We start from the raw sequence: 21,417 nt of genomic DNA on the forward strand, positions 1-21,417 counted from the left end.
ATTAATTTCAATTAGTTTATTACTTTCATGACAACTGATTTAATCATAATTTTGATTGATTGCTAAAATAAGTATCACAAACTCTTATTTTGATTGGTTAACTGACTCAGTTCTTCTGCAAGCAGATGCATGTTAACATCACATAAGCAAAGAAATCAAGTTTTACTAATGAAGACAATTAAACTTAAAATGAAAAAACATTTTATAACATACAATACATAAGGCATGAACTAGTAAATGTTGTTACTAGTATATGGATCACGGGCAGTGTGTATGGGTAAGAAGTTTCACTGATCTCTCAGTTCCCACTAAAGTGAATACATACAAGTTTGATCCATAGTTCACATCCCCACAAAGATAGAATACATTTAACTGCAAGAAATGTGAGGTGAAGAACATGTGAACTGCTTGCTCCAAACCTGAAAAGGAGAAGGCTGGGCCCAAATGAGGTTGAAAAGAAGAAAACTACCCAAATGAATGGGTTGTTGAGGAGGAGTTAAGAATGGATTTCCCCACTGTCATGAGGAATCCTCCCTCTATTGTATCTTGTAGAATCAGTGGAGTGTGGTCTATGGACTGTGAATGAGTAGAAGCAAACATTATCTAGTTATTCATAGAGAGAAGAGCACAAATTATCATAGAGTGAAAAAAGAATTGAGGTTTGTCCAAACAAACAGGAAAGTCCTGAAATGGAAAACATGATTTAGGGCAATGAAGTGGACACTGTGGGGAAGAATTTTAAATTGTGGATTATGAAGGGAAAATGGTTTAGCACATGATTAACAATTTTGAAAAATAAAATAATTATATGTTACTAGTAGTAATAATTGCAACTTACAAACAATCTAGGCTAAACATACCTAGTTAAATTACTAATAATGAACTAACAAAGCCATGAAATCTGTTGAGACCACAAAGTATGTAAGATTAATGTACTTGCAAAGTGATTAAATGTATCTAGTAATAACACAATTAATAATCAACATCTCATTTATAATTCGTTTAAAATAACTTAGATGATAAAGAACATATAAATATCTAACTTACCAAAATCCATACATTAATGACATGAAATACTCAATTCTCCCATGTGTAAATAAGAGTAAAGCCACACAAATGACATCTGAGTCACAACTACCACAGGTATATCAACCAGATTTGAGGTATGGTAAAGTTTATCAACATGTACCGTCCCCTGGTAGTACTGGTATCAACAGAAACAAAAGTATGAGAAAAGCAATTCTCTCCCAAAGCAAACAACTTGGAAGCATGAAAAGTAGTGGAAAATTAAAACTCTTGAAATGGTGTGGAGTGTGACAGACTAAAATAAAAAAGTGTTAAAAAAACAAAGAAAAACAGAGAGTCCAAATGTCTTCTTATTGATTACATTCTTACTTAGAAACATTGTTTTACTGAAAAGAAGAAGAAATCACTGGCTAAACCCATGAATCTAATTTCCTGAGAATTAAAGTCCGTAGATAACTTTGAACTAAATTCCTGGAAATCTTACCAGTAGCATGTTCAGCTGTAATGGGAATTTCTATAGTCAATACACTGATCACATATTACTGCAGCAGTAATTTGGTTTATCAACATATTAGATACCCAGAGCTCTATAAATGTGAACAAATCTCAATGTAAGACTCAGGGAAAAGAGGAAAAATACCAAAGACAGGAATTTTGTTTCTTTTGTTGTTGTGGTTTTACTTCTGAAAATATTTTGACTATTTGAAAGCTGCAGGAATATTCTTCTATGACATCATATGTTTATTCTGGTTTATCAAGTGCAGTAAGGAATAATTAACTGATTGAAATCCAAATTTTTTATTAGATAAAAATTCATCTTGACCAAAAAATATAGAATTTAAATTTTTTATATTTGAAAAGAAAGATACCCTTAACAGAATTAGATTTATCTACATTAATTTTCTAAAAGGTAAACTGAAGATGGACATTTAAACTCTTAAAATGCTTCAGTAGTCTAACACTAATAATGCAAACACATAAAACCATACAGTTGATTTAAAAGACCTTTACACTTCACGTTTTAACAGATAATAGATGCATAGATAAAAAATAAACTACATTACCTTCATCTCTCAAGTCTACATAAATACTCTTCTTTTCACTCTTATTTTCAACATCATCGTGGGAAAACTTGCATTTGTCACCTTTCTTACACTGTTCTTACTTATAAAAAACATACAGTACAGATTTAGGATCAGTTCCTGAAATTAAAATAGTTATATCACCTTTCTGCAAGAGATGAATGTAACTGAACTGTAGCCTTGTTGAGAGTAACAAGATAAAACACTTCAATGATGTAGTGTGTGATTTACATAAAGCAGACTTTGAACACTTGTTTTGATTCACCCTAATAATATCAGTGACTTAACTGTTGAAAAACACACAAAATTATGAAAACTAATTTAATATTAAAGATAGCTATGTACAGTAAAAGAATTCATGCTTTCAGTTAATATGTTCACAATACTTGTACCACACACTTTTTACATAAGTTGTTTTAATTTTTAAAGTTATAAAAACAGATAAAATGTACCAACATGCATTTTTAAAATGTATAAAAATAACATTCAATGAAGTTACAGTAATATAATAGCTTATGCTTTTTGTTTTGAATGAGGTGTAGCTATGTAAATAATTTCATTGTAACTTATAAAGCCAATTATTGTTGGTTAGTCACAATTATCTACCTGATTTATGTCTCTCTAAGTGTTATAACTGCAGAACTCATATGGAATAAAACTGTATTTCTTTCCAACCACTCCTTAAAAAATATTTAACTCTCACTGATAAAGAATAAATATTTATAATTACAAGTTGTACATTAGCACAATTTTAGTGCCAGACTTTAAAAAAAAAGCTGAAAAATAAATATTTAGAACCTTAAATGGGTGAAATTGTAAACCTGATGTTCCAAATATTAGAAATTCTTTTATATATGACTAATGCTAAAAAATTCCTAACTTATGGTAGGATTTCAATGTCAGGAAATGTATCTCTAAAAGTAGAAAGCAAAGAGGTTCCATCTTTAAACACATTTAAGACTACATATCATTATGATGTATTTCAGTTTCTTTATAATACATAAGGTTTAAAAACCATAATAATTCTGGAAAGTATTTTAACTTTTTCTTGAATAACTCAGTTTGAAAGATTCAACTTATGTTATTTGCTATCTCTAAGAAATAATATCTTAAAAACCTTTATGACCTACTTAGACAGCCAGATCATTGACGTACCCAAAGATAATCTGTATTGATAACACTATGTAGTAATTCTTAAAAGTCTTCAGTTAACTATAAAATCCTATGTTTTTAGTACTATTAAACCTCACATTGACATATTCTCCTGCTCATTTTACACCACTTCAAAACAAGCAAAAGCAACAATGGAAAAAAAAGAAAAAAATTAAAATCTTTGTATTTATATGTTTACAAAAAACATGCCATATCAACATGTAGGAGGAGGGTAAGTGATTAACAATATATCACGTACTTCGTGATGACAAGAAACCAACTTGAAGTGAAAATGTATTTCAGAACAACTGTTGCAATCTCCTCCTTTGTTAATCTGAAGATGACCTAAGAAGGTCAAAACATTGTTTTCAGTTTTATTTTGGTATAACCAGTTGTCCTGAGATACATATCACGTACTTGTTATGTTACTGGAAAGTCACACAACAATAGGAATATACAAATTTCAGAATTTCCTGCTCACACTCTCTATTGAATTACATAGAAATAACTTATGGGAAAGCTTGTCTAATCTAGCATTTGTATTAGGTAAAAATAAAATAATAAACCTTTACACTCCATACAAAAATTATACTGCACAACAATTTTTTTTTAATTTTTTGCTTCCTGAAAAGGTTTTGCTGATTGTGGCAGGTATCTGGTGGGTATGCACAAATATAGTTTTGGTTTTGTTTCATAACATAGAAACTTTGAGAAATAGACAGTTTACTGTTTACTGGCAATAACTTATTTAATTGCATTTATGTTTGTAATACACTATTAAGTTCAACATAATTAAAAGTGTTTTGCTCCTGATTTTGTTTGTATTCAATGTCCTGTGCATCACGCTTGCAGTGTCCAACAGTAGTCGGCAAGCATTGACAAATTCCAGTTGCCCTGATATTGTTTTCCCATTGTAGCAAAACTGAAGATTTCAATGAAACTGTACATAATGGGCAAATGTGGATGTGATTTTCATTATCAGCAGCCAAAAATCTATAAGGAACACCTAACAGTGTTCAAGATGCAAAAACTTTGTTGTGCAGTGTTATCTAACATTAACTTCATTCTCCACAAGCAAGGAAAGGTGACAGAAAAAAACCTATTTCTTAATATAAAGAGTAGTATTTTACCTTTCTCATCTTTCTGTGTTGTTACAGATTTTAATGTCAAGTTCAGGTCCTCAATTTCCTTCTTTTTCTTCCTACTTGTTGATCTACCTAAGGTAATGTGAGTAGAGTGTGATTACTCTTATATTACCAACAATTTGTTTGAACCTTTGTATCAATAAGTTTAACAAACATTGCATACTATTTCATTGATTAAGTAAACAAATCATGCATTACAAAGATAACTAGAGTTTTAAAATATTCAGAACATATTATCTGATATACGTTCATTAAAAATAAAGAAAATGTGACAGCTGTTAAGATGAAAATTACACTTTATGAAATTGACTTTAATGCAATACTTATAAGATTACTATATGGAAGTATGATTTTACACAGCCTTTCATACTGTTTTTTCTTCCTACTTTCCTACAGACAATGTTGATGATAATTATGAAATTACAAAGTGTTAAAGACATGTTAAAAGGCCATCACAAAATTTTGCAGTTTCAAACACTGATAAAAAGTTAAGGTAGCATTGGATACCTGGTTGGACTAATATTTTGAATGCTAATGCACTGTCTTCTCATGAAGTTTATAAGAACTGACCACACCTTTTCAGCATGATATTAAAGTAGTAAAATGAGATAAATAACACCCAGAATTTGCATTTACCAGACCCAACTTAAATACATCTGATCTATTTAGGATGTGTGTTTGGTGTGCATCACCACTGAAAATACCCCAAATTAGTCATTTTCTGACCTCAACAAAGTATTTGGTTATTTCAAAATCAGATTTGATACACTAGCCAAAGAACACTATTAAAAAACAGAAACAAGAAACAGTCTCATCTTTACCTGACACACCATCTCATGTGCACCAGACAAAACAATATCACCAAACAAGAAGCATCACAATGTAATTTGAAAAACAATTAGTCAACATGACTGTAATCCATCATTACTACACAACCTGTGTGAGGAAATTAGTCACTCACACAATCAGCAGAACTTCACAAGTAGCATGGAAATTTCTAAGGCAGACATAAAAAGACAGCTTTCTGTGCAAGACGTGAACTGCCTCTAAAAAGATTAATTTTTGATTACTGAATATTGAAGATGGTAATAATTGGACACACAAGTTGATTATTTTCATAAAATTAATTGATTACTTTGCATGAAACAAACTGATGTAATCAATTCTCATAGGTATACAATTGTATTTCATTCTGATTAAGAAATTTTGAAATTTAACCATGAATCTTGCAACAATAAGTTATTTTTTGATCTGGCCTTATGCTGAGCAATATAAATCTAAATCAGATAGTCAAAGTGAGACAAACTTTCTCTGGCAAAACTTGTTTCATATTGTTGGCATATGAGAATAGTTTTGTATCATCAGATTTAATTGTATTTCCAGTCATGTTCATAAGATCATCTGGATCTCTTGGAAGTAACGTAGTACAAAGAATCCTTAATCCTGCCATGCAGAATGCAAGCAATCACCTGCTCTTTTCAAGAGCACTGAAACTTGATGCTTTTCATAGAGCTTCTTGATTTGGAAAGTTTAATGTTGTTGTGGATTCAATACCAAATTGAATCGGCATTGCTCCTGTGCCACGTTGAAATACCACAACAATGTCTTGCGTTTACACTTCAGTTCTTGGATTATCTGCATCATTCATTCAGTGTCACAAACTCCATGGGATCCTCAGAAGTACTGCTACACATTTCATCTTCATCACTCTCCAGTGGAATAGATGAATCAGTCCTTCATTTTCTCTTTCTTCATACTTTTAAATTACCTTGCAGCTCTTTCACACCTGCTTTTTGTGTCATTTTGACCTCTAAGTCTGAACCATTGCATCTACACTGTCACTTTGAACTTACAAGCCACTTTCTTCTTTTCCTGTATTAATGTTACTTTATCAATAGAGGATCAGTACACTTAATCACTGAATGTTGTAGCATGTTGATATCTGTTTTGTAGCCAGCTGGAGATCCAGTTTTCACAAACTGTGTAACAGTTGTCTGTTTTTTGGCCAATGAGGTTTTGGTGAAGTCATCAGCCAATAAACAAAATTTCCAGATTGACAGCAAAGTACAATTATCTACCCACCTTGTTTCTGGTCTTGTATCTGAATTTGTTTTAATGAAAAAATATTTAGTATTATAAAATATAGTTTTCATAGTTTAAAACTTTCACATAAAGAGTCACTAAAGCAATTAAGTTAAAAGGAAAAGTACTTGTCCTATTGAGTACTCTTCATGATTTACCAGCTGCTGGAAAAGCCTTTTTTCCTGATTACGATAGAGCCACAATTCAAAGTAATAGGACATGCACTTATTTCACCATTGCTTTTAAAGTTTAAAAATCGTAAATTTACAATTTATGTTGTCCCTACTTATGAGTTATATACTAATAATTTCATTTTAAAATGTTGTCAAATCTACTTACATTGAACATAACATTTGTAATAATATTGCAGATACTACTTATAATTAGCATGAACAATTATGTAACTAACTCATTTTTGTATTAACACTCACAGACTGGAATTAGGCTTAGCCGCTACGGTAAATTCAAGGTACAATATATTACTTCAACGTACAAATATTGCACTGGTTACAATTTACATAATTCAGTATTTCAGTACCTATGTATACAACAATAAAATTTAAAATTGTTTTACATTGATATATTTCATTCTTTTGATCAACTTTCTTTCCTGGTTCGTTTGGTTTTCTTTGGAGACATCACTTCACTAAAATAAAACTATAAAATTGTCAGTTTTCTGAGTAGTTAGCTATTTGTATGTGTTATCAAGCGACCTCTACAGTTTCGAACAAAGAGTACAACCGAATCTGCAATAAAGTTCTCGTCATATTAAGAAAATAAGAAAGCATGCGTATGTTTATATTCTTATCATTGTTAGTAGAACAGAACATTTTGTGATATCAGTAGTATTATTAGGTTAAAAGGTGAGAAAGAGGACTTGATTGATATCATAATAGTTGTCTCCAGATCCTAAGATAAGTAATTAATATGATTTTAATCTGTAATTTTTGATATTGCATTAGTTTTAGAACTAGCGCTCATATTAGCAATCATATTATTATGATTGATATCATAATAGTTGTCTCCAGATCCTAAGATAAGTAATTAATATGATTTTAATCTGTAATTTTTGATATTGCATTAGTTTTAGAACTAGCGCTCATACCCACGAAATGTTTAAAGCTAAAATTCAATGTCAGATGCTGATCAAACTCAAAACTGGTAGTAGAGGTAGTTGTAACTTAATTATTGCAAATACAAATTATAGTTCTTCAAGGTGTGTTTGAGATTGGGATAAATGGCTCATTTATTGTCTGAGTTCACAATATTTTGTGACACAATAACTTGTAAGTTACACAAAATTCCGAATAGAAAGACTTGCATTCTCAAAGCAGTATATTTTAATTTTAGATTATAACATAGTTTAGTAACAAACTTTTCAAATATTTGTTGGACATCAGTTTGTTTGTTTAGAATTAAGCACAAAGCTGCACAATGGGCTATCTGTGCTCTGTACACCATGGGCATCGAAACCCAGATTTTAGTGGTGTGAGTCTGCAGACATACCGCTGTGTCATTAGGGGCTTGGACGTCAGTATGAGCAATTTTCTAACATCTAAATTGAATTTTATTAGGTGTCAGTTAAGTCCTCAAATGTTACCTAAGAGTATTAATAATAGACGTAACACACTTAGCAGATTAAGTAAAAAATATCAATTCTTGAAGCTTTTGTCTTTGATTGATAATGTAGCACCAAAGAAACTGCTGTTGTGGCATATAACACAACTCATTAAAGACATGAGTCCTTAGGGGCTCATAACAGTCCTCAAATGTTACCTAAGAGTATTAATAATAGACGTAATACACTTAGCAGATTAAGTAAAAAATATTAATTCTTAAAGCTTTTGTTTTTGATTGATAATGTAGCACCAAAGAAACTGCTGTTGTGGCATATAATACAACTCATTAAGGACATTCATTTGAAGCATTCTTGGAAATTTCACACGCACACATTTATATTCTTGTGGGATCACTGACCATTAACAGGGAGCCAAAGGGTCTGATATTACTGAAGATGAAAACATTTTAAATTGTTCAGTTACTAATTTTGCTTATGCTTGTGATTTTTTGGATAAAATACAAATAATTTTCACAATGAAATGTTATTACGTAAACTTCAAATATTTGCACATTTTATAGAAATGTAATATAAAAAAATTTTCACCATTTCAGTTTTAATTTGATAAAAAATACGTATATACTGAATATACTTTATATATGTATATATACAGTCATAAACTATAGCAGTTTATAAAATAACTTTTAAAAATATTTTAAGTGTAATATTTTTATCATTTGAGTTATCTATGATTACACAAGATAACATCTACACACTCACATAATTTTGAAAGGTATTTTTTAAAGCATTTAATTATTTTCCTATTGTAAATAATATGATATGATGATGGATTTTTAATGAATCTTTGTAGGCATTGGAGCCTTTTTAACAATAAAATATTGTTTTCACTGCATAATGCTCCTGTCTTACTGGTAAATATCAGTTATTCTCTTTGAAATGAAACATCTGTTTTCAATTGCCTAACTTTAAACTTCATACAACGTTTGAACCACTTACTTAATCAAATAAAATTCTGGTTCTTATTCCATAGTATCAACCATTATTTGTATCTTGATAAAATTATTGCAAATATTAACAACAAAGGCACCATATATAAATATACTCTTCAAAAAAAGAAAGGCAAAAGGATCAACATGGATCAACTCGTGACCGTCCACGATCTGGCAGACCTCGTGTGACCACGCCCGCACAGGATCACTACATCCGGTTACGTGACCTTCAGGATAGGACCACCACTGCGACGTCTACTGCTTCAACAGACCTTTTGCACATTCGAGGGAATCTTACGGCTCAACGATACGTCGACGAGATTCTAAGACCCCATGTGCAACCCATCATGGTGAACTTCAATGACGTTTTTCAACACGACAACGCCCGTCCTCACACATCCCGACTCACCACTGTCTTCTTGAGACACCACAACATCAACATTCTTCCATGGCCCTCCAGATCACCACATTTAAGCCCCATCGAACATCTTTGGGACGAGTTGGACCGACGTCTGCGACGGCGACAACCTCAACCGCAGACTCTACCTCAGCTTGCAGCAGCTATGCAGGCTGAGTGGACAGCCATTCCACAGGATGTGATTCGTCATCTCATCGCTTCCATGGGCAGGAGATGCCAAACAGTTATTGATGCTCACGGGGCATACTCGTTATTGACGTTGAGTGACGTTAAACTTCAACTAGTGAGCGTGGACTTCGCCTTTGCAGACTTTGGATTTTCAGCAGTGACTGTGCATAGTTTTACACATGTCACACAGAACTACCCGGAATAAACTTGTTAACAATATGTCTCATATTTTGCCTTTTGCGTTTCTTTTTTTGAAGACTATATGTTTTGAATCCCATTGGAAAATAATGGTGGTGTAAAGGTTTAAAATTATTTAAGTATGATTATTTACACACATTGAAAAACCTTCAGTAGTCTAATGTATTTGATTGAGGTAAAAAAAGCTAAAAGAATTAGGAATCGTTTTTTAGAGAAATTTATAATTTGAAAACAAGAAGGCTATTTTAACCTTGATATAAGATTTTGATTTGGGCTACTATTGCATTTAGTAGCTTATAAGGCTCACTGGCATACAACAACTACAGTAGTGGTTGGAATACTATTGATGTCAGTAGTTTGTTATAACAACAGTTTTTATGATATGAAGTTTGGGAATGCTAACTTAGAAAAGGTATTCACTCCATAACAACTGTTATACAAGTGTTCATTGTCTGTCCCTAGTAGAACAGAGGTAAGTCTTTGAATTTATAATGCTAAAATCAGGGTTTTGATTCCCCTTAGTGGACACAGCAGATAGCCCGTTGTTGCTTTGCTGTAACAAAACAAACACATTCTGTCTGATATGTCTAGAATATTATCTACCATCCACTCACCATATTGTCTGACTGAAATTATATATGAATGAAATCATTAGATCATTAATGCATGTAATAAACCTTTGAAGTCCACAGTACATGTAGTTTTTAAATTAATTAATGCATTCGGAGGAGATTTTAAGTTTTAACTTGTTATATTATATTCTTAAAGTTTATTTGCAATTTTTCTCTATTTTGTTTCACACAACTATTTAAAAGTTATTATATTTTATTAGAATATCTCTCCTTTATGATTGAACCTTTTTACATTTATTACTCATGTAAAATAATAACATTTGGTCAATCTAGAATCTCTTAAAGCTGAAAAATTATATATCTGAGACAGCTCATGTCATTATGTTTTCATCATCAACTTTGAGGGTTATTTTTAGGAGTCACAGGACGATGAAAAAATTCTGTACATATAAAAAATTTGCTAATGTGTTCATGGGCTATGTAGCAGTGGTTGTGGATTTATCAAGTGGAAGCTGACGTATGCTCTCCATAGAGAGCCATTGTGTGGGTTTTCTGTACATTAAAACACAGCTGGCTACAGTACAATGTTTTATCTCATTAGACAGGACTTAGTGTACAAACAGTACTGGTATGTTTTGTTGTTTTTTCTGGTCATAATCAGCTATGTTTTTGAGTGGTTGTGATACATGCTTTATTAAATAGTGGGGTTTAACTACATTGCTTTAGTGATTATGTTGTGAATTTTATTTCCTGAAGAAAGGTAATTATAGCCTTTAGGTGTTATTTATCATCCCTATCTGGTAAAACATAACAGAAGTGATCATGTTGTATATTTTGTTTTTTAGTGAGGTATGAGTTTAGTGCATTATGTAATCATAATATTTGATTTTTGTCCTGTTGAGATGTTTATCCAGTGTTTTGGTATCATGAAAATTCTAGTTAAAAATAATGATATCTAGATATTTTCAAACATTTGTTAACTTTTCATAAGTTTATACAATCGCTGTCTTCAGCGATATTTACTCGTGAAAAACTTTAAAGGAACTCAACATTAACAGTTTTATGCCCTGTAAAAGTGTTTCTTGTGCATAACATCAGGGTCATGAAAGCAAGAACTTGTTTATCCTTTTTAATACTACTAAAATATTATTGTATAAACATTTGATCATTTTTTAGGTTTTGTAACGTCATTAAAACTTTAAATTACTTTTCCATTATTTACAATTTGTTACCCTCTTATTAGTTACAAAAAAACAATGTGCTCATTTCCTTTAAAGGAGTTTCAAAATGACAGGGTTTGTAATTTTGTTGTTTTCTGACAATAATTATATTTGCTTAGGCTGCAAGCTAAGAAGTGATGCATTAAATTAATCTTGATTCTCCTTTATTATGTTTATAAAGAATACTTGATTATGAGTTCCAATAAAAATTGCCAGGTTTATCAGCAGCATCACTTAAAACCTCTAGATACCTACCTTGTAGCTTAATATTGGAAAATGTCACTACCACAGCAAGTTCTTGGATATAAAATATGGCAATTATCAGTCAGGTTTTCAAAGAAATCTATGCAGTCTTGATGACATTCTGTAAACCCTGACATAATGTGATTGGGATTAACTTGTTGCCACTTGCTGGTAATATCAGTAGCAGGTTACCACAGAGATGTATTGTTCTTACCATGCATACACAGTAAATGCCATTGAAATAATGCACTTTATGTAATTTCAGATTACTGTACCTATATAAACAGCTGTTTTATGTTGGACGAAATTCTCCTGCAGGGTTAAGAACCTAAAAGAACAAACCAACATTTACTATTATGGAGTATATATAGCTACAAATCTACAGTATGACTTAAATGAGTCTTACAAATCATAATGATCAAGTCTGATTGTAAGCACTTGTCTGTAATGGCAGATTCATTGCTCTTAACTTTAACCCTCTGTTCCTAGAAACATTTCTTGAGACGTCTCTGAACTAAGTAGTTTAGAATTAGTAGATATTTTATTTTTACCTAAAAACATTGAATGAATTTTTATTTCTTAAAAAGTTATTGAAGTTGCTTCAACATGCGAATTGAGGTTAGTATCGGTTTGATTCGGTTGGAACCGGTTAAAACCGGTTTAAAAGAAGAATTATTGTAATACGGTCAAAACAGCAAATAAAGTGCAAAAACATGCAAATTGAGGTTAGAACATGTTTGATCCGGTGGGGACCGTTTAAAACTGGTTTAAAAGAAAAAATCTTATAATAAAGTGAAAACAGCATATAAAGTGTAAAAACATGCAAATTGAGGTTATTACCGGTTGGTTCCGGTTGGAACCGGTTAAAACCGGTTTAAAAGAAGAATTATTGTAATTCGGTTAAAACAGCATATAAATTGTAAAAACATGGGAATTGAGGTTAGAACCGGTTTGATGCAGTTTAAAAGGAGGATTCTTGAAATACGGTTATAACAGCATATAAAATGTAAAAACTTGCAAATTGAGGATATTACCAGTTTGATCCGGTTAGAACTGGTTAAAACCGGTTTAAAAGAAGAATTCTTGTAATATTGTCAAAACAGCAAATAAAGAGTAAAAACATGTGAATTGAGGTGAGAACCTATATGAACCGGTTGGAACCGGTTAAAACCGGTTTAAAAGAAGAATTCTTGTAATAAAGTGAAAACAGCATATAAAGTGTAAAAACATGCGAATTGAGGTTAGAACCGGTTTGATTAGGTTGGAACCAGTTAAAACCGGTTTAAAAGAAGATTTCTTGTAGTAAGGTCAAAACAGAATATAAATATGCAAATTGTGGTAGGAACCAGTTTAATCCGGTTCAAAAGAAAAATTCTTTTAATAAAATCAAAAGAGCATATAAAGTGTAAAAACATGCAAATTGATATTTAAATCGATTTGATCCGGTTGGAACCGGTTAAAACCGGTTTAAAAGAAGAATCTGGTCAAAACAGCATTTTTAGTGTAAAAACATGCAAATTGATGTTAGAACCGGTTTGATCCCGTTGGAACCGGTTAAAACTGGTTTAAAAGAAAGATTATTGTAGTACGGTCAAAACAGAATATAAATATGCAAATTGAGGTAGGAACCAGTTTAATTCGGTTTAAAAGAAGAATTCTTTTAATTCGGTTAAAACAGCATATAAAGTGTAAAAACTTGCGAATTGAGGTTAGAACCGGTTTGATCCGGTTTAAAAGATGATTCTTGTAATACGGTAAAAAACAGCATGTAAAATGTAAAAACTTGCAAATTGAGGCTACTACCGGTTTGATCCGGTTCGAACTGGTTAAAAGCGGTTTAAAAGAAGAATATTTGTAATACGGTTAAAACAGCATATAAACTGTAAAAACATGCGAAATGAGGATAGAACTGGTTTGATCCGGTTGAAATCGGTTAGTACCGGTTTAAAAGAAGAATTCTTGTAATTCGGTTAAAACAGCATATAATGTGTAAAAACATGCGAATTGAGGTTTGATCCGGTTTAAAAGAAGGATTCTTGTAATACGGTTAAAACAGCATATAAAGTGTAAAAACTTGCAAATTGAGGTTAGTACCGGTTAGATCCGGTTGTAACCATTAAAACCGGTTTAAAAGAAGAATTCTTGTAATACGGTCAAAACAGCAAATAAAGTGTAAAACATGCGTATTGAGGTTAGAACCTGTTTGATCCAGTGGGAACCGTTGAAAACCGGTTTAAAAGAAGAATTCTTGTAATAAAGTGAAAACAGCATATAAAGTGTAAAAACACGCGAATAGAGGTTAGAACCGGTTTGATTAGGTCGGAACTGGTTAAAACCGGTTTAAAAGAAGATTTCTTGTAGTACGGTCAAAACAGAATATAAATATGCAAATTGTGGTAGGAACCAGTTTAATTCGGTTTAAAAAGAAAAATTCTTTTAATAAAATCAAAAGAGGATATAAAGTGTAAAAACATGCAAATTGATATTAAAATCGATTTAATCCGGTTGGAACCGGTTAAAACCGGTTTAAAAGAAGAATTCTTGTAATACGGTCAAAACAGCAAATAAAGTGCAAAAACATGCAAATTGAGGTTAAAACATGTTTGATCCGTTGGGGACCGTTTAAAACTGGTTTAAAAGAAGAATTGTTATAATAAAATGAAAACAGCATATAAGGTGTAAAAACATGCAAATTGAGGTTATTACCGGTTTGTTCCGGGTTCAACCGGTTAAAACCGGTTTAAAACAAGAATTCTTGTAATAAAGTCAAAACAGCATATCAAGTGTAAAAACATGCAAATTGAGGTAGGAACCAGTTTAATCCGGTTTAAAAGAAGAATTATTTTAATAAAATCAAACCAGCATATATAGTGTAAAAACATGGAAATTGAGGTTATTTGATTTGGTTGTAACCGGTTAAAACCGGTTTAAAAGAAGAATTCTTGTAATTCGGTTAAAACAGCATATAAAGTGTAAAAACATGCGATTTGAGGTTAGAACCGGTTTGATGCGGTTTTAAAGGATGATTCTTGCAATACGGTAAAAACAGCATATAAAATGTAAAAACTTGCAAATTGAGGATAGAACCGGTTTGATCCGGTTGAAATCGGTTAGTTCCGGTTTGATTCGGTTGGAACCGGTTTAAAAGAAGAATTCTTGTAATTTGGTTAAAATAGCATATAAAGTGTAAAAACATGGAAATTGATGTTAGAACTGGTTTGATCCGGTTGGAACCAGATTAATCCGGTTTGAACCGCTTTAGAAGAAGAATTCTTGTAATACGGTTAAAACAGCATATAAAGTGTAAAAACTTGGAAATTGAGGTTATTACCGGTTTGATCAGGTTGGAACCAGTTAAAACCGGTTTAAAAGAAGATTTCTGGAGTATGGTCAAAACAGAATATAAATATGGAAATTGAGGTAGGAACCAGTTTAATCCTGTTGAAAAGAAGATTTCTTTTAATAAAATCAAAAGAGCATATCAAGTGTAAAAACATGCAAATTGAGGTTAGTACCGGTTTGATTCGGTTGGAACCGGTTAAAACCGGTTTAAAAGAAGAATTTTTGTAATTCGGTTAAAACAGCATATAAAGTGTAAAAACATGCGATTTGAGATTAGAACCGGTTTGATGCGGTTTGAAAGGAGGATTCTTTTAATACGGTTAAAACAGCATATAAAATGTAAAAACCTGCGAATTGAGGTTAGAACCGGTTTGATCCTCATTAAAAGAAGGATTCTTCTAATACGGTTAAAAGAGCATATCAAGTGTAAAAACATGCAAATTGAGGTTAGAACCGGTTTGATTCGGTTGGAACCGATTAAAACCGGTTTAAAAGAAGAATTCTTGTAATACGGTCAAAACAGCAAATAAAGTGCAAAAACATGCAAATTGAGGTTAGAACATGTTTGATCCGGTGGGGACCGTTTAAAACTGGTTTAAAAGAAGAATTCTTGTAATAAAGTCAAAACAGCATATAAAGTGTAAAAACATGCAAATTGAGGTTATTACCGGTTTGATCCGGTTGGAACCGGTTAAAACCGGTTTAAAAGAAGAATTCTTGTAATAAAGTCAAAACAGCATATCAAGTGTAAAAACATGCAAATTGAAGTTAGAACCGGTTTGATTGGGTTTAAAAGGAGGATTCTTGTAATACAGTTAAAACAGCATATAAAATGTAAAACATGCAAATTGAGGTTAGTACCGGTTTGATCCGGTTGGAACCGGTTAAAACCGGTTGAAAAGAAGAATTCTTGTAATACTGTCAAAACAGGAAAGAAAGAGTAAAACATGCGAATTGAGGTTAGAACCTATTTGATACGGTTTAAAAGAAGGATTCTTGTAATACAGTTAAAACAGCATATAAAGTGTAAAAACATGGAAATTGAGGTTTGATCCGGTTGGAACCAGATTAATTCGGTTTGAACCGCTTTAGAAGAAAAATTCTTGTAATACGGTCAAAACAGCATATAAAGTGTAAAAACATGCAAATTGAGGTTAGTACCGGTTAGATCCGGTTGTAACCATTAAAACCGGTTTAAAAGAAGGATTCTTGTAATACGGTCAAAACAGCAAATAAAGTGTAAAAACATGCGTATTGAGGTTAGAACCTGTTTGATCCAGTTGGAACCGTTGAAAACCGGTTTAAAAGAAGAATTCTTGTAATAAAGTGAAAACAGCATATAAGGTGTAAAAACATGCAAATTGAGGTTATTATCGGTTTGTTCCGGTTGGAACCGGTTAAAACCGGTTTAAAAGAATTCTTGTAATAAAGTCAAAACAGCATATCAAGTGTAAAAACATGCAAATTGAGGTAGGAACCAGTTTAATCCGGTTTAAAAGAAGAATTCTTTTAATAAAATCAAACCAGCATATAAAGTGTAAAAACATGGAAATTGAGGTTATTACCGGTTTGATTTGGTTGGAACCGGTTAAAACCAGTTTAAAAGAAGAATTCTTGTAATTCGGTTAAAACAGCATATAAAGTGTAAAAACATGCGAATTGAGGTTAGAACCGGTTTGATGCGGTTTAAAAGGATGATTCTTGTAATACGGTAAAAACAGCATGTAAAATGTAAAAACTTGCAAATTGAGGCTACTACCGGTTTGATCCGGTTCGAACTGGTTAAAAGCGGTTTAAAAGAAGAATATTTGTAATACGGTTAAAACAGCATATAAACTGTAAAAACATGCGAAATGAGGATAGAACTGGTTTGATCCGGTTGAAATCGGTTAGTACCGGTTTGATTCGGTTGGAACCGGTTTAAAAGAAGAATTCTTGTAATTCGGTTAAAACAGCATATAAAGTGTAAAAACATGCGAATTGAGGTTAGAACCGGTTAAAACCGGTTTAAAAGAAGACTTCTTTTAATGCAGTCGAAACAGCATATAAAGTGTAAAAACATGCGAATTGAGGTTTGATCTGGTTTAAAACAAGAATTCTTGTAATACGTTGAAACAACATATAAAGTGTAAAAATATGCGAATTGAGGTTAGAACCTATTTGATACGGTTTAAAAGAAGGATTCTTGTAATACAGTTAAAACAGCATATAAAGTGTAAAAACATGGAAATTGAGGTTTGATCCGGTTGGAACCAGATTAATTCGGTTTGAACCGCTTTAGAAGAAAAATTCTTGTAATACGGTCAAAACAGCATATAAAGTGTAAAAACATGCAAATTGAGGTTAGTACCGGTTAGATCCGGTTGTAACCATTAAAACCGGTTTAAAAGAAGGATTCTTGTAATACGGTCAAAACAGCAAATAAAGTGTAAAAACATGCGTATTGAGGTTAGAACCTGTTTGATCCAGTTGGAACCGTTGAAAACCGGTTTAAAAGAAGAATTCTTGTAATAAAGTGAAAACAGCATATAAAGTGTAAAACATGCAAATTGAGGTTATTACCGGTTTGATTCCGGTTGGAACCATTAAAACCGGTTTAAAAGAATTCTTGTAATAAAGTCAAAACAGCATATAAAGGTAAAACATGCAAATTGAGGTTAGAACCAGTTTAATCCGGTTTAAAAGAAGAATTCTTTTAATAAAATCAAACCAGCATATAAAGTGTAAAAACATGGAAATTGAGGTTATTACCGGTTTGATTTGGTTGGAACCGGTTAAAACCGGTTTAAAAGAAGAATTCTTGTAATTCGGTTAAAACAGCATATAAAGTGTAAAAACATGGAAATTGATGTTAGAACTGGTTTGATCCGGTTGGAACCAGATTAATCCGGTTTGAACCGCTTTAGAAGAAGAATTCTTGTAATACGGTTAAAACAGCATATAAAGTGTAAAAATCATGGAAATTGAGGTTATTACCGGTTTGATCAGGTTGGAACCAGTTAAAACCGGTTTAAAAGAAGATTTCTGGAGTATGGTCAAAACAGAATATAAATATGGAAATTGAGGTAGGAACCAGTTTAATCCTGTTGAAAAGAAGATTTCTTTTAATAAAATCAAAAGAGCATATAAAGTGTAAAAACATGCAAATTGAGGTTAGTACCGGTTTGATTCGGTTGGAACCGGTTAAAACCGGTTTAAAAGAAGAATTTTTGTAATTCGGTTAAAACAGCATATAAAGTGTAAAAACATGCGATTTGAGGTTAGAACCGGTTTGATGCGGTTTGAAAGGAGGATTCTTTTAATAAAATCAAAAGAGCATATCAAGTGTAAAAACATGCAAATTGAGGCTAGTACCGGTTTGATTCGGTTGGAACCGGTTAAAACCGGTTTAAAAGAAGAATTTTGTAATTCGGTTAAAACAGCATATAAAGTGTAAAAACATGCGAATTGAGGTTAGAACCGGTTTGATCCTCATTAAAAGAAGGATTCTTGTAATACGGTTAAAAGAGCATATCAAGTGTAAAAACATGCAAATTGAGGTTAGAACCGGTTTAATGCGGTTTAAAAGAGGATTCTTGTAATACGGTTAAAACAGCAAATAAAGTGCAAAAACATGCGAATTGAGGTTAGTACTGGTTTGATTCGGTTGGAACCGGTTAAAACCGGTTAAAAAGAAGAATTCTTGTAATACGGTCAAAACAGCAAATAAAGTGCAAAAACATGCAAATTGAGGTTAGAACATGTTTGATCCGGTGGGGACCGTTTAAAACTGGTTTAAAAGAAGAAATCTTATAATAAAGTGAAAACAGCATATAAAGTGTAAAAACATGCAAATTGAGGTTATTACCGGTTTGATTCGGTTGGAACCGGTTAAAACCGGTTTAAAAGAAGAATTCTTGTAATAAAGTCAAAACAGCATATCAAGTGTAAAAACATGCAAATTGAAGTTAGAACCGGTTTGATTGGGTTTAAAAGGAGGATTCTTGTAATACAGTTAAAACAGCATATGAAATGTAAAAATTTGCAAATTGAGGTTAGTACCGGTTAGATCCGGTTGTAACCGGTTAAAACCGGTTAAAAGAAGAATTCTTGTAATACTGTCAAAACAGCAAAAAAGAGTAAAAAAATGCGAATTGAGGTTAGAACCTATTTGATACGGTTTAAAAGAAGGATTCTTGTAATACAGTTAAAACAGCATATAAAGTGTAAAACATGGAAATTGAGGTTTGATCCGGTTGGAACCAGATTAATCCGGTTTGAACCGCTTTAGAAGAAAAAATTCTTGTAATACGGTCAAAACAGCATATAAAGTGTAAAACATGCAAATTGAGGTTAGAACCGGTTAGATCCGGTTGTAACCATTAAAACCGGTTTAAAAGAAGGATTCTTGTAATACGGTCAAAACAGCAAATAAAGTGTAAAAACATGCGAATTGAGGTTAGAACCTGTTTGATCCAGTGGGAACCGTTGAAAACCGGTTTAAAAGAAGAATTCTTGTAATACGGTTAAAACAGCATATAAAGTGTAAAAACTTGCAAATTGAGGTTAGTACTGGTTAGATCCGGTTGTAACCATTAAAACCGGTTTTAAAGAAGGATTCTTGTAATACGGTCAAAACAGTAAATAAAGTGTAAAAACATGCGTATTGAGGTTAGAACCTGTTTGATTCAGTTGGAACCGTTGAAAACCGGTTTAAAAGAAGAATTCTTGTAATAAAGTGAAAACAGCATATCAAGTGTAAAAACATGCAGATTGAGGTAGGAACCAGTTTAATCCGGTTTAAAAGAAGAATTCTTTTAATAAAATCAAACCAGCATATAAAGTGTAAAAACATGGAAATTGAGGTTAGTACCGGTTAGATCCGGTTGTAACCATTAAAACCGGTTTAAAAGAAGGATTCTTGTAATACGGTCAAAACATTAAATAAAGTGTAAAAACATGCGTATTGAGGTTAGAACCTGTTTGATCCAGTTGGAACCGTTGAAAACCGGTTTAAAAGAAGAATTCTTGTAATAAAGTGAAAACAGCATATAAGGTGTAAAAACATGGAAATTGAGGTTATTATCGGTTTGTTCCGGTTGGAACCGGTTAAAACCGGTTTAAAAGAATTCTTGTAATAAAGTCAAAACAGCATATCAAGTGTAAAAACATGCAAATTGAGGTAGGAACCAGTTTAATCCGGTTTAAAAGAAGAATTCTTTTAATAAAATCAAACCAGCATATAAAGTGTAAAAACATGGAAATTGAGGTTATTACCGGTTTGATTTGGTTGGAACCGGTTAAAACCGGTTTAAAAGAAGAATTCTTGTAATTCGGTTAAAACAGCATATAAAGTGTAAAAACATGCGAATTGAGGTTAGAACCGGTTTGATGCGGTTTAAAAGGATGATTCTTGTAATACGGTAAAAACAGCATGTAAAATGTAAAAACTTGCAAATTGAGGCTACTACCGGTTTGATCCGGTTCGAACTGGTTAAAAGCGGTTTAAAAGAAGAATATTTGTAATACGGTTAAAACAGCATATAAACTGTAAAAACATGCGAAATGAGGATAGAACTGGTTTGATCCGGTTGAAATCGGTTAGTACCGCTTTGATTCGGTTGGAACCGGTTTAAAAGAAGAATTCTTGTAATTCGGTTAAAACAGCATATAAAGTGTAAAAACATGCGAATTGAGGTTAGAACCGGTTAAAACCGGTTTAAAAGAAGACTTCTTTTAATGCAGTCGAAAGAGCATATAAAGTGTAAAAACATGCGAATTGAGGTTTGATCTGGTTTAAAACAAGAATTCTTGTAATACGTTGAAACAACATATAAAGTGTAAAAATATGCGAATTGAGGTTAGAACCTATTTGATACGGTTTAAAAGAAGGATTCTTGTAATACAGTTAAAACAGCATATAAAGTGTAAAAACATGGAAATTGAGGTTTGATCCGGTTGGAACCAGATTAATTCGGTTTGAACCGCTTTAGAAGAAAAATTCTTGTAATACGGTCAAAACAGCATATAAAGTGTAAAACATGCAAATTGAGGTTAGAACCGGTTTGATCCGGTTGTAACCATTAAAACCGGTTTAAAAGAAGATTCTTGTAATACGGTCAAAACAGCAAATAAAGTGTAAAAACATGCGTATTGAGGTTAGAACCTGTTTGATCCAGTGGGAACCGTTGAAAACCGGTTTAAAAGAAGAATTCTTGTAAT

At 32.1% G+C, this 21,417-nt stretch overlaps 2 long non-coding RNA genes across 5 annotated transcripts in view; one reads left to right on the top strand and one right to left on the bottom strand.

The window, feature by feature from the left end:
* The window catches only part of LOC143242965 (uncharacterized), a 785,169-nt gene that overhangs the window by 53,200 nt on the left and 710,552 nt on the right, over nucleotides 1-21,417 (top strand). The window lies entirely within an intron of this gene.
* Nucleotides 2,062-7,152, bottom strand: LOC143242977 (uncharacterized). 3 transcript variants are annotated; one of them, XR_013023537.1, is made up of 3 exons: nucleotides 7,062-7,152; nucleotides 4,391-4,477; nucleotides 2,062-2,228 (listed from the first exon to the last, which is right to left on the bottom strand). It is a non-coding gene; the product is annotated as an uncharacterized LOC143242977 (long non-coding RNA). The 3 variants fall into 3 exon arrangements; XR_013023536.1 differs by having other exon boundaries at nucleotides 6,919-7,108; XR_013023535.1 differs by having other exon boundaries at nucleotides 6,827-7,108.

Source organism: Tachypleus tridentatus, unplaced genomic scaffold (genome assembly GCF_004210375.1).
Source record: "Tachypleus tridentatus isolate NWPU-2018 unplaced genomic scaffold, ASM421037v1 Hic_cluster_2, whole genome shotgun sequence".
Lineage (NCBI taxonomy): Eukaryota > Metazoa > Arthropoda > Merostomata > Xiphosura > Limulidae > Tachypleus > Tachypleus tridentatus.